Genomic DNA, 14,896 nt, shown 5'->3' on the forward strand with positions numbered 1-14,896 from the left:
TTAGAGAAAATGTGGGTAGAGTTGGCATTGCTGAAAAGGGAAAAACAGGTGGCAAAAATCAAAGATCTGTAATACAATTTATTCCATTGTTGAACTCCATGATTTCCGGTAATTTCATTTACATACTACCACACTATTAATAATGAAAGAAGTCCCTAAGTCATCCCCAGGGAACCTGCACTTCACCACTTAATATTATTAAGTCTCTTTTATTAAGTTCTGGCTAGTACATTTAAATAGAAAGGTTAATTTTACACCAGTAGAGTAGTGATGATATTAACTCTGGTTCTGACACTTGTTAACTTATTCATTCTTCTCTTAGGTCTACATGCAGGAGTCCCAGTTCCTTTCCAACATAAGGAAGTAACCAGAAAAGTGATTGTCAAGTCTCCTTCCAGCAGCCTTCGTTCAGTATCTGCCACAAGCTTATATGGATGTTGCAGATGAGAGCTGTGTAGTTACAAGTTGCTTGCAGAAGAAAAGCATCACAGAAATAAAAATTATAAGCATAGATATGTAGAAGCTTTGACACCAAGCAACGGTGAAAGTTCATGTATCAACTGAGGACAGAGAGTATTAACTAAGAGAAGAAGGTAGTGTATGCCCATAAATCTCATGAAATGATGCACATCAAAAATACTTTTTAAACAGAAAATGTGGAAAGCTATAAATTGAGCAGCAAAGCTCCTGCATTGTATTCCACCAGCATGTTGCTGTAATATATCATATCATAATTATTTTGTTGATAAAGAGATCTGTGAGAAACAAAAGGTTTCATAGATAGACTGATTTTCCATCAAGAATTATCTGTTGCTATGACATGAATGCATCCATAGTGTTTCAAGTTCTGTTGGACTCCTCAAGTAAGCAACGTTACAGTTCTGCGCTCAGAGTAGATGTTATTTTGTGCTCTCAAGACTGAGGCCAATGACTTCTTAAGTTGTCAATACTGATTATCACAGCCACCTGTCAGATCTGTACAGCAAGTCTGGAGAAAAGTTATTATCAGCTCAGCCAGTATGTTGATTTCTGATACCTAGTGTTACCTTCCAAGAAGTTCGAGGAGAAAAACTAAAGATAAACAGTTTATTTGTATGGTAAATTCATTGTAATATTTCATACGTGTGTCTTTGTATGTGTGTGTGTCTGAGTGTGTGTGTTGTAGACAACAATGGGAACCACAGGTACTTTTTTACATGTGCAGACAAAAACTTGAATAATAAGAATGATATTGAAATATCACATCTAACTGATTTGTACTCTTAGGTGAATCACAGAATCACAGAATTTCTAGGTTGGAAGAGACCTCAAGATCATCGAGTCCAACCTCTGACCTAACACTAACAGTCCCCACTAACCCATATCCCTAAGCTCTACATCTAAATGTCTTTTAAAGACTTCCAGGGATGGTGACTCCACCACTTCCCTGGGCAGCCCGTTCCAATGCCTCACAACCCTTTCGGTAAAGAAGTTCTTCCTAACATCCAACCTAAAACTCCCCTGGCACAACTTTAGCCCATTCCCCCTCGTCCTGTCACCAGGCACGTGGGAGAACAGACCAACCCCCACCTCGCTACATCCTCCTTTAAGGTACCTGTAGAGAGCGATAAGGTCGCCCCTGAGCCTCCTTTTCTCCAGGCTGAACAAGCCCAGCTCCCTCAGCCACTCCTCGTAGGACTTGTTCCCCAGGCCCCTCACCAGCTTCGTCGCCCTTCTCTGGACCCGCTCAAGCACCTCGATGTCCTTCTTGTAGCGAGGGGCCCAAAACTGAACACAGTACTCGAGGTGCGGCCTCACCAGAGCCGAGTACAGGGGGACGATCACCCAGGACAACATACAAACATTTATCTGTGTGAGTCTGTGGATGTGTGTGTAAACACTTAAATTTCACTTTAAAGCTCTGGAGTCATGTTTGGTACAGGCACAAATATTTTGATGCCTGCATGACCCTGGAATTCTTGTTAACCTATCTTTATAGCCTTTCCTCCTTAACCTGGCTCATTTCCAGAGATAGAGAAAAATGTTTCCTTTTTTTTTTTTTTTCTTATTTCTTTTTTCTTTTTTTTTTTTTTTCCTCTGGTACTTGTTCATGTCGGTAGTGCATTTGTGGTGGAAATGACTACGACTGCACCAGCACCATGTTTCTGGGTACATTTCAAAACAAGGTAATGGACAGATTGTGAAATAGGTTGTGCTTTAGAAACCTTTAGATTATGGATCCAGTAGGGAAGGTTCATTATGTTATTTTCCAGTGTGCAGCAGTGCAGAAGAACATGACAATGTACTGAATGATTTCTCTATTTACCAGCTCTCAAAATCATGTTGTGTAAAAGCCAATAAGCATAATAGTGTGCAAATAAAGAGATCTTGCTCTTGCAACTGAGGTATGCTGAGGTTTAGTCCCTCTTCTTGAAAAAAATCCCTAATGTTCTTATTCAGCCTAGAAATAAAAATAAAAATAATAAAAATAAAAACACCTGTCTGTGTGATGGGAAGGCAAAAATGACTGAATTTCACTTTTGTTTTACTGTAAAAGTGTTCCATTGCTTCAGGATACTGAGGCTGGAGATGGGATATGATGGGATGTCTGAAATCCAAGAGATTTCCTGAAGGCAAGGAAGGGTGCTACTGTCATTTGTAAGAAATCCTGTGCATCAAGACAAGCAGGTTCCCTGATTGTGGTGAGGGCTGGTGCACCTCATAAGACCCACTGCTGCTGTCAGGGACAGGGGAGTGAGTTGATGGATGTACCAGGCTGTCTCCTCAGCAGTCCCAATCTTGGGAAAGAGGGACAGTTAGCAACTTTATGAGGTCACCCAGAGACCCATACCAACATCTTTAGACATGGGTGCCTAAAGTCATGATTCCTAAGTAGAGAGAGACACTGTGTACCTCCAGCAGAGAAGTAAGCTTCTGGACACTTCAAAAAATAGACTCACATCAAAGAGGCACTTAGGTGCTTAATGTCTAGCTTGAGAGTGTCTCAAGCTGTTATGTATCTGAATGCTATAGAAAGAAATAGATTTTATCTCTTTGGACACCTTTGTAAGCCCCAGCTTGCTGTGTGGAAATGAGAATAATTCTTCTACTTGTATCACTAGCATGGGGGGGCTGAATTTTTTTTCAGTTTCAGTTTATACAAATTGTTTAAACCTATATTTTTAGAGATATGTGCTTCATTTCCTTAGTCCAGTAAAAAATCAGTTCAGTATCTGGGACTATTTTTCCCACTGCCAACATTAGGTGGAAGCAGCATAGGGAAATTAACCTTTCTAGCTTGACATAGAGTTTAATCCTGAAAGGTTCTGAGCTCCTCAGCTGTCATCTGAGAAAACCTTGGACATGGAAACTGGCTTTATACCATTTGCAAGTGATTTCTGGGAGTCTCTACTTCATTCAGAGTAAGCAACTGCTTTTAAACCGCAGGCCATTACATTATTATGAATGAACGAGCCTTAATTGCATTAAGACCTTTCAAAAGCACAGCTACAGCAGCAGCATTGAGGTTTACTTCAAGTAAGCTACACCACTCCCTCCAGCAAAGGCAAAGCTTTAATTTTTAACAGAAGGGTTGTTCTTCTATTTATATTTTAAACCAAAGGCACATACTATAATATGGAGAAACAGACTCATTACCCAAACCACACTGATATGAATCAACTCCTAGACTTTGCAAACAGTGCTTATTTTATCAACTACAATTGTATCACCTTTTACTCCAGTAGATTTTGACACATGCACACATACACATTACAAATTTACAACAGAAACCATGACTCCTCTCAGCAGTGGGTATAAATGAATCATTAAGGCCCCAGCAGGCATTTTCCTGATACAAAGATAGAAAAAGCAGGTGCTAAACTACATCCAAGTTAGTGTACCTACAATTAAAACACCAGTCAGGGAGAAAAAATAAAAGTGAACATATTTTCACTTTGAACTTGCAAAAAATGGCTCCACTGGCACTGGAAAGAAGAAGATAATACTTGCTTGCACCTGCTGAGCTGCTCTGCCTCCACCACGAGACTTTGAGGAAGATGAGAAGCTGAACAGCCTGGTTCTTTCCCTTGTCTTTCTGTTGTGCCACTGGGTAAGATTTAAAGACACTATGCATGACAGTGACTGGGACACGTCATCCCTGCCCTCTGTATCAGGCTCTCTTCCATCCACCCCTCTCTCTGACCACAGTGGGAGCCTCTAGGTTTATGGCCAGAGGGTGCACGCGCAGCTCTTCAGCACCATACTAATGTGAGTAACACTGGCAGGTCTGGACACTTTAGCCAGAAGTTAATCTAAACCAGTCTCTGGGAGTGTTCACGAGTAATTTCAATGACAGCCTCATCCCAAAGGCATATTCTAGTTATGTGTACTTTTTGCTGGCCTCCAGCACAAAGTGTCAGAAAGAAATAAAAACTCTCCCTTTACATCTCTACCCCTATCCCTAGACCAAACTGAATATATTTTCTATGTATTTTAGAAATGAACCAAATGCCTGTTACTTCCCATTTCCCACATGAAATCTACCCAAGAGATTCAGGCCCAACAAGAAGCAGGATGGATTGCAGCCATTCAAATCACATTGCATCACCACTTGAAAAAGGATTCATCTGTCTTTGGAGAAACACCTGAACACTGAATCATCTGGCAGCTCCTCAGACGTGTTGTCAAAGCTGTTTTTTCTCAAATATACCCATACAAGCACACACTCACACACACAGAGCCTTAACCCGTTTCTCTGCCGTTGGTGGCAGGAACAGCTATAAACATCCATATTGGACTCTGGCAAAGGCCCAGGCCATGCTGTTATCACCCGGCAATTTGACATCCACCTGTTTCAGCAGTGCTTACTAGTCCAGCCCAGGAAGTACTTACAAGTAGTCCAGTCCAGTAGTGAGGGGAAGGGAGGAGGGAGAAAAGGAAAAGGAAAAGGAAAAGGAAAAGGAAAAGGAAAAGGAAAAGGAAAAGGAAAAGGAAAAGGAAAAGGAAAAGGAAAAGGAAAAGGAAAGGGAAAAGGAAAAGGAAAAGGAAAAGGAAAAGGAAAAGGAAAAGGAAAAGGAAAAGGAAAAGGAAAAGGAAAAGGAAAAGGAAAAGGAAAAGGAAAAGGAAAAGTCTCCAGGACATCCAAGATACAAAACCTCATTGTGTGGTTCTGAAGTACACTGCCTCAGGATGATCTGACAGACAACCATGCAAATCATGGCATATGGATTGGCTGCAGGTGGTTTAGGAACTATGAGTCCTGATTTTGAAGAAACTGTTTGTGCTGTTTGTGACTAATGTGACCTAATCTATCAGACAATGATATGTTGGTCTCTGTTTCAAACAGAAACAAGATTTTAAACTGCTTTTGAATCCTCATTATTCTGACTTCACAATATGATTCAATGAACAAATTAGGAACCCTGGAGATAGATGCATAAGAGGTAATAATCTTTCCTAGACTGTGCAATGTCTTCAACCAGCAATGAAAGGATAAGATCAGCTACAGAGTACTGAATGCATAATATTGATCTAAAGATTTCTATGAAAAAAAAATTCTCTTTGCTTGAAGGATGTGCTCCAAGCAAAGATGCTTGAAGCAAAAGAAAATGAAAGAATTTGTCTACAAAAGGAACTGTTAGGGGTCATAGGGCTTTCAGTTCTTAAAAGGTAGTTATCTCTTAAAAGTAAATATTCTTCACATATAGTAAAAAGGTTTCAACCAATTTTATTTGAGGATAGACCTGGCACAGTAGGCAGTATGCTTCAGAACACATATCGCTACAGAATGAAGTGCTATCCAATATTTATTTATCCTGCTCATTGGTTTTCTTTGTATGGAGGACAGGAATATGGACCTGGTTCTCCTTCCCTTTGTTCTTCATTCCCTGTTGGAGAGACTGAGGCTCTACCTGGGTTCAGTACTGGCTGCAAAGAGAGGGGATGTATCTCATTACTTTGAGTTTTTATGGGCGGCAAATAATCAGAATGGTAATAATGGAGCAGAGAATGTACAAGTCTGGTTCACTAGGTGGCAATCAGGAGTAGTTTTGCTTTGAGTTAAGGAAAATGTTGTTTGCAATGATTTCTAATTATTATGCTCGTGATATAACCACAGTCAGAGCCACAGAGGCTGAGGGTTTAAGCTTTCTAGCTCTCCATTTAAGAGTTTGCATAACTTCAGCACAGCATAATTAAAAAGCATTTCTGCACAAATAAACAAGAGAATTGAGAAAATGTTTGTAAAAAGTAAAGTTAGTTTTGTTGTGCCTTGATTTAGTTAAAAAATAGGGTTTTTCCTGAGAGGTTCTGACTGGAACTGCACTTTTCCACCAGTATGGTTGACCCCATTGATGATTTGCCTGAAACATATGGGCAGAAAGCCACAGGTCAGGCTGTGTATTTGATGACCACTGCACAAGATCTTTAGAATTTGGGGCTGTAATACTTTGGGGCAGATGCTGATCTAAATCAGAAAAGGCAATCTATACTAAATTGTTCTAATGTAAAAATAACAACCACCAAGGCTGAGGCTATGAAATTACTCTATGTTTTCTTTCATGTCTTTCCAGTGTTAATGGGTTCAAAAATATTTTAGTGCATATGCTTTGGTTAATACAAAAATTGTTTTACTAGAAAATCTTAAATACTTTCCAGATTTTGAAAGCAACTTGCAGTACCTCAAACTAGGGTTTATGAAGTACTACTCAAAATTATCAATAGTTTTCTGAGTCACAAAAGCAGCCCAGAGTTACTGAAAATGTTTTCTGTTATGATTTACTGAGATTCTTTTCTGTGTCAGCTTTCCTCTGAAATAGGTAATGTTTTCTATCAAAATAATTCTGATCTGAAGCCATATAAATAAAGGAACCAGGGTCTTACGTCTTTATTCTGTAATACTAATTTGCCATGAGAAACACTGATAAGTCATAACTGAGAAGTAATTAAAAAAATAAATAAATAAATAGTATCAGCACCATAAATTCACCTTAAAAGTTGTTTACACGCCAAATCACAAGGAGGGTTACATTTGTAAATAATCACAGCTCTGGCAAAGAAACATTATTAATTTCATGTGTGGTACATGGTTCCTACAGAATGCTCAGACCATGGGTTTCCCTTCCCCATTACAATGTATTGCTATCCACATCATGGACATGTATATTAAAGGTACAAGGTACAACTGAACTCTTAGAAATCACCATATCCAGAGTAAAGTAACAAAGGACCAGTCTCTAAATCTGCATCATATAGAGTATAAAAACCTTATTTTCTGTGATAGAATGAAGAATTTAGTAAATGAGCATGATTACAATGAAAGCTTGTGCCTCCAGCTTTGACTGAGTCTTTATGTAGACAATTTTTGAGGAAGTTAATTGTAGCTTTACTGACTGCAGATGTTAGCCCAAAAACTTTTAGGAGCACAAGAGTTTTCACTAGACGTAGAAGAGAGGGAAGTATGATCAAGGTTTCAGTACAGTGTGAATTCTAATTTCATGTGTTCTGTAAAAAATCTCATTTTGTGATACTAAGAAGCCACAGATATCGGTGTACTTCTTCATAAGCAAAATATCACAGTTACAGTTAATTCAGTCCACTTACTGCAGACAATGGAAGAAAAGATGGGTCTTTAATTTGTGCCCGTGGTCATCTGTTGTTTTGTTGTTGTTGTTGTTGTTGGGTGTTTTTTTTGGTTGGTTTGTTGTTTTGTTTTTCACCATCACAGATAATTCAAATTATTTTGAAATTCCGTTTGTTTCACTTCGGAGAAATTGTTTTGACCCAGACAGCATGCAGACTATGTCACAAAAGAACTTATGGCAGACCTCTAGAGACCAGCAGCCCATATGTAGGCAGGACTCAGAAAATCTGTCCCTTGGAGAGTCATAGTGCATCTCCTCAACATTTAAGAGGCAGGATATGTTCTATATTGTGTCCAGTAAGCTTTTTCAGACATTTATTGAAGCTTGACATCGATTTCTGTGGATAGAAGGCATGAGATATCTCTTCCAGTATTAGTTCCCAAGTTATTTAAGGCAATGCTTTAAAGAAACTGTAAAGAAAATACTTCCTTTGATAGAAACACATCAATCTCAATGAAACTAATGGAAATTACATGTCTGTAATGATGACAGAATAAATAGAGCCACTGCCATATGCCATAGCTAAACCGTGTCCTTATTTCTTCTAAGTCTGAAAGAAGCACTTTGCTTTGAAGAACTGTAATTCCAATCAAAAGAAAAAAAGATTCTAATCAAATTTATAAAACCCAAACCACAGAAATATTTTCAACTAGAAAAATATTACAGTATTACAAGTGTAATTCTCAATAGGACCTTGCCAAAAAATAAAATAAAATAAAATAAAATGAAATGAAATGAAATGAAATAAAATAATAAAATAAAATAAAATAAAATAAAATAAAATAAAATAAAATAAAATAAAATAAAATAAAATAAAATAAAATAAAATAAAATAAAATAAAGTTAGACTACTTACAACAAGGAACATCTGTTATGAAATTCCTTTTACCTTCTCTAAAGAAGCATTCTATATATTCAAAACACGTTACTGCTCAGCTATTTGGTAATCTTTTCTCAAGTTCAGTTGCAGCTGGAAGTAAGAACAGTCATCAGTGTTAGTACAGCTTGGGGGAGGGGGGGAAGGCTGTACTACACATCTTACTCAGATAGACCTGCTGTTGTTTTGTTTGCTGTTTTTTCACAGCCTTCCAATAAAACAGCTCACAATTAGTTCCTGTCTCAAAACCGTCCTGAGAGCACTGGTGTGGATACAGGAAAACCACTTGGCCATTATCTGATGATATGGTGTTAAGTTCTGAAAATTGCCTCTTTGACACAAATCTGATGTGCTACAAAAGCCAAAGGCCAGATTCTGCTGTCAGATGTACAGTGTTTATCTGTAAACTTCACTGTCACTTAAAGGTATAAGCAATTTGAATCCATCATTTAAATCCTGATGTAGGGAATTTTCATTGGGGAAGAAGCAGCTATGCCAAAGTAGGAGAAGTGATTTATGTAAAGGAGCAGAATTACATGAAATTGTGCATCATGGCTTCAAAAACTTTGCGTTAGTTTACTTTAAGAACTTTGACACATTTCAATAGAAATGCTACTGAAGCAAAGCTTTACAAACTGTAACACACCCAACACCAAACTTCTTTGGTACAAGTACCTGAGACCTGGAATTATCTTTTTTATTAAAGCTAAAAATTAACAGAGAAGTTAACAAAACACTGACTTGTTACATGCAAGGCTCTCATGGATGACTGAAGGTGAAAAAGCACTGTGAAAGGTGAAAAGAGTGAAGGTGAAAAATTGCAGATACTGAAGTCTTGCCCTTCCAGAGGTGGGCAGGATAACCCAAGTGAGAAGCAGTGGAGCTTTCTATTGAGAGCAATGGTGGGTTTCTAGACAAACCCTATTTCTTATATCAAACCTTCTGGTATTCTAACAAGGATAAATAAGATAAACCCCATATACTTCTGTGACTGACTTCTTCAATAAAATCACTAGTTCTGCAATACGTATTTTCAAGAGTTTTAATACAGTTTTAGAGAGTGCAAAACACTCAGCTAAACCTTTGGGCTGATAAATTCTAGTGCATGGAAACAGTAGAAGAAAACTATATGCTAAGCAGTTATGAGCATTTAGTATAAGCATGAAGTTAAACACTTCAAACAGTCTTTGGAGGATGAATTCTTGTCCCTGGTGAATCAGTGACAAGTTTGCAACTGATTTATTGGAGTCAACGATTCATCTTATATGAAGCCAAATCTCCTAGCATGTTCCTCCTATACCACCTTGTACACATACCTTACTACTTGAAAAAAATACAGCCATGATTTCTGAGTGAAAGTTTTTTCATAATATTTTCAGTGCTAGGGTAATTCAGACAGCATCACCTCACTAATTTCTAGCACAAGCTACATGGGTGTAGCTCAGGCAAGCCTCATGCATCTGAGTGTCATGTCAAAGGTGAAAAGGTTGGGTTTTGCTCTTAAGAGGCTTGTATTTACAGAAAATTCTAAATAATTGTTTTGGTTAAGGAACTTAATGAAAAATTAAGTGAAGACAATGGTAACATCCTTATTGAAATTACCACTTGCACAAGATAGCCATGTCTTAGTGGGCAAATGTAGTCTGCCAATAAGCCACACAAATTACAAGTTAGATAAACAGGTGTAATTTCTATGTTAACCTGGCATTCTATTTCTAGCTAGTCTTTATTTTTACCAGTCTTTTTCCCCCTTTGCCTTAACACTATGAAAGCTTAATATGATTTTATTCTCACAATTTCACCCTTTGGCTATGTCATAAAACTTTATTTTAATCCTTTAGTCATCTAACTTTCTAATTAAGTTCTGAGTATTTAAAATAGCTATAAACATCTTATGGAGGATAGTTCATGTTAGATACTGTTCTGTGATGAACATTTAATATATATAATTAATGTAGAATCAGAAACAAAAATTTTAAATCCCACACAATATGCTACATAAAATTGGGAAGTGTGGGAAGTGTCTTATGAAATCAGAGTTGTAAAGAAGTCAGTAAGTTACCTTCTACTTCAAAAATAAGACTTCTAACTCTGTTCAAAGGCTTGTGATATATCCATAAACCACCCAATCTTAATGTTACTTTTGGTTTATCAAGGAAAGGTAATGGAATAAGTTCAGACTTACTACAAAGCAAACTTTTTTTCCCACCATACTCACCTATACCTAGTATCATCAGGAGATCTCTAATGACTTCTTTTTCATGAGTATCCTGAGTCAATGAGTTGTCATCTACCTCCAGCAATAGAAGCCGAGCTCCTCCAGGATCCTACTTTTCTTTAGTGCCCAGTATTCTGTATTCTCCTGGTTTTCCCCTTGTATGCCCAGCTGCTCCTGTGATGTGTTATTCAGAGGATCTTCTTCATATCTTTTTGGCTCTCTGTGGGAGTTCTTTCCCCACCATCCTTCTTTTCTCCCCTGCACTTATCTCAGAAGTGCTCTCATCTCAACCACAGATGCTTCTCAGATCTACCTCTCTGCTCCTCACCCATTCCCTTCAGCATAACTGAAATCCTGGTCTGTCTCTCTGACAGTTTGCATGGATACATGACTATAAGTTCAAACTTCATGTTGGTAAGAAAGAACCTTCGATATTTTTCAGTCCACCCTGATACTTCAGGACAATGTTGCAGTCCTGCTTGCCATCAGGTCTATAAATTGGGTGTTCTTTGACTCAGGCCTCTCCATGTCTCTCTCTTTTCCCAGATACCCATCAACCTTGTATGTTATTTCTTCCTATGCGTTTTCTGTCTACCTATATAGATGTAACTGGTGCAAGCAGATAGCTCATACTAATTGTCTTTCCAAAACTACAACAACCTTTTCTCTGACCTTGGCAGTTGCAGCTTTACCCTGCTCACGCCTGCACTGAATTCTATTCTAATGGTCAGTTGCTTTAACTATGCCTTTCCTCTCTTTGTATCTGTGGAGATATTTCTCAGCTGGGCAGCTGTGCTCCACCACAATTGCTCTCTCACTCCTCCTCCTCAAAGGGAAAGGGGGAGAAAATATGATGAAGGGCTCAAGGGTTGAGATAAGGACAGGGAGATTGCTCAACAATAATCATTACAACCAGAACAGACTCAAAGTAGGAAGATTAGTATGATTTATTGCTTATGACTAGCAGACCAGAACAGTGAGAAACCAAAAGCAAACTAAAAACACCGTCCCCCCATCCACCCTCTTCTATCTCCTCCCCCCCCAAGCAACACAGGGGAATGGGGGCTGCGATCAGTCTACAATGCTTCTCCTCTACCACTCCCTCACAGTCACTCTCTGCTCCTGCTCCACATGGGGTCCCTCCCATGGGATGCTGTCCTTTCCCAACTGAGCCTGTGGGGTCTGCCCACAGGCAGCAGCTCTTCAAGCACTGCTCCCACATGGCTCCATCCCACGGGGTCCATCCATCCCCCAGGAGCAAACTGCTCCAGCACGGGTCCCCCACGGGTGGGCGGCAGCTCCCCCCAGACCCCCTGCTCCTGCGTGGGCTCCTCTCCACGGGCTGCAGCTCCGGCCCGGGGCCTGCTCCTGCGGGGGCTCTCCATGGGCCGCAGCCTCCTCCAGGCCACATCCACCTGCTCCACCGGGGGCTCCTCCACCCATGGGGGGGCTGCAGCGTGGAGATCTGCTCCATGTGGGACCCATGGGCTGCGGGGGGACAGCCTGCTCCACCAGGGGCCTCTCCACAGGCCGCAGAGGAACCTCCTGCCCTCCTGCTGCACTCACCTGGGGGGCTGTAGGGCTGCTTCTTACCCTTCTCACTCTTCTCTCTGAGCTGCTGTAGCACAGAAGTATTTTTCCCTTTCTTCAATCCACTTTCCCAGAGGCCCAACCAGCACTTCCTCCTGGCTCAGCTCTGGCCAGCAGTTGAGCCTTTCAGAGGCATCTGGAACTGGCTCTGATCTGACATGGAGCAGCTGCTGGGCTCTGCTCATCAAGACCACCCCTGCAGTACCCCCTGCTACCAAACCTTTTCATGAAAATCCAATATGGCATCTCTCTATTATTCCTTCATGTTTTGTCACATGAAGTGTGTTTCTACTTTGTGTTCAAGTCAGTCTTTTGGTTAGTTCATCCCCTATCCGTCTCCAGTTTGATATCCTCACTTCCACTCAAGGACCAAAACTATCAGCCACTACCTCACATGCTACATTTTCAAGAACCCTTTGTGTTTCCTCCAGCAATGCTGCACATGTTTAGGTAAAGCTTCTATAAATAGATTCTAAAATTAACTCATTAATCTTCTTCAAAAAAAAATCTTTTTTTTTTTTTTTTTTTTTTTTCTATACACAGTAACAACAACAACTTTAATAATTAGGCTATTTGTCATGCTGCCTAACATTGTCTCATTGCTTCCTTCTATATCCACAATTATTTGGTCTCTATCTGTTATCTTGTTTGTTACTTCAGTTGCAAGCTGCAGCTGCAGCAGAATTGGGATTGCCTTCTCTGTTTGTACAACAACTAAGTAAGATCTTAGTCCGTAAGAGCAGCTCAAAACCATTGCCAAAATACTAAAAATGAATAAAAGTGGCACACATAAACTCTGTCAAGCTAAATGTGTGTCCAGGTGAGAAGCAGTGCCTGTTCTGAAGAAATTGGAGCCATCTATGATGCCAAACCTGACACTTTCTATAAGTGTGTCTGAAGTTAATATTTAAATGCTGTAAAGGCACTGGGACTTTATGGTGTTATCAGTCTAATGATAGTCCAGATGGAAAAATGGATGTCAAATAAAACAAATCCACCACTTTCATCCCTTTACAAATTATTGTACATTGCAGATGGAGATAAAACTGCTAATTCAGAAACTGTAACACTGAAGTTTAGATAACCTCTGGATGTGCTGAACTATGGAAGAGAAGTGCTGAATAAGTGAAAATAAAATTTCAAATGCAGCTCACCTTTCTCTGAATATTCTCTTGACCAATCTGAGGAATTGTCAAAACACCTGTTTTCAGGAAACACTGATCACTTAGTGCTGAAAATTAGGCCCTGGTGAAGATTTGCCCTTGCCAGTTGAGACCCTGGCTCACCATGAATGACATACCTATTCCTCACTTTGCTTTTCTGGCAAACTGCTTCTGCCTCAGGGGTGAGGCCTCAGGAGGCAGTGAACCCAACAACCCCTACAGTACACAAGCTTATGTCCAAAGCTACGTGCAACCAGAAAAAAAAAAAAAAAAAAAAAAAAAAAAAAAAAAAAAAAGCTGTAATTGCAGCATATACTACTTTGCTGTGCCAGCTTAGTCTCACTGATGTAGGTAAAACTAGTTGTGAAGCCAAAGAGGAGGGAAAGGCTTTATTCAATGTAAGCAATATAAATTAGACTCATATCCATGATTCCTGGAGAGTACATATGCTGTACATATTCCTGGAGAGTACAGACTGGTTAAGACCTTCCTTTTGATGGGGATCCATATTGAGAAGAGATAAAGATCAGGCCAAGTGGTATATTACTGTATGCATGGGACAAACAGCTGTCTGTAGGATACTGACAGGAAGTGCTTCCCAACTGGAAAGCTACTGGATGTTAAAAGCAATGGCAAAGTTCGTTCCTTCCAATAAGCTACAGTTTCATCTGTGGGATGAGTTATGATGTGCCAAAAGCTCAGGTTTGGCTCAATTCACTTACATGCATAGCTGTTGATGCTTGTGCTGTTTTGTGTGATGGTTAAATCTGCTAGGTTAACCATTGGACTTGATGATCTTACAGGTCTTTTCCAACATATGATTCTATGTGTCTATCTGTCTAAACACTCTGAAGACAGTGAAAGATAAAAATAATCAATAATCATAAAAATAAAATAAAAATTCTTGTAACCAGAGGCATAACCGCATTGTCTGCAGAGGTCAGGTAATATGTCCTTCATACATGGTGCAAGAAAGGTAAATAGTCAAGGTCTCTTGCAAGTTGAAATGGAATGAAATGAAAGGAAAAATGGGGCAAAACGGCTTGTCCTGTTCAGAAACCTTTCCTTCAGAAAAGTGAATATCTACCAGTGATTCCAACCATAATGCTGGTACTGAAATTTGGATGAGATGAAAAAATGCTAACATAGGGAAGTTATTTGGGATCACTCATTTGAAATCATGGCTGCAGAGTGAAAGAAAAAAGCCACAATGATATTATTTAAATGCAAATGATTGGCAAATGATCTGAAATTTGAAATTTGTGAAGACTAATATCCTGACTCAGTGCTGACTGAAATATTGTTGGGTTTTGAGCAGATTAAATGCTTTAATAGGAGCAAAGAAAAATAGTCATTTGCCAGATTGAAAGAATGACCATAGTAATGTTTTCTTTTTTGTTCTAAGGTAATAGAAATGAAAAATTAA

General features: G+C 39.3%; 1 long non-coding RNA gene across 1 annotated transcript in view; it reads right to left on the reverse strand.

Moving 5' to 3' along the window:
- The window catches only part of LOC311427692, a 28,730-nt gene extending 16,373 nt beyond the window's left edge, over positions 1 to 12,357 (reverse strand). The window contains exon 1 of the long non-coding RNA XR_014687494.1: positions 12,284 to 12,357. This is a non-coding gene — a long non-coding RNA (uncharacterized lncRNA). The remainder of the gene's footprint in view (positions 1 to 12,283) is intronic.
- Between the last annotated feature and the right edge of the window lie 2,539 nt (positions 12,358 to 14,896).

This window comes from Aythya ferina (assembly GCF_964211825.1).
Source record: "Aythya ferina genome assembly, chromosome: Z".
Lineage (NCBI taxonomy): Eukaryota > Metazoa > Chordata > Aves > Anseriformes > Anatidae > Aythya > Aythya ferina.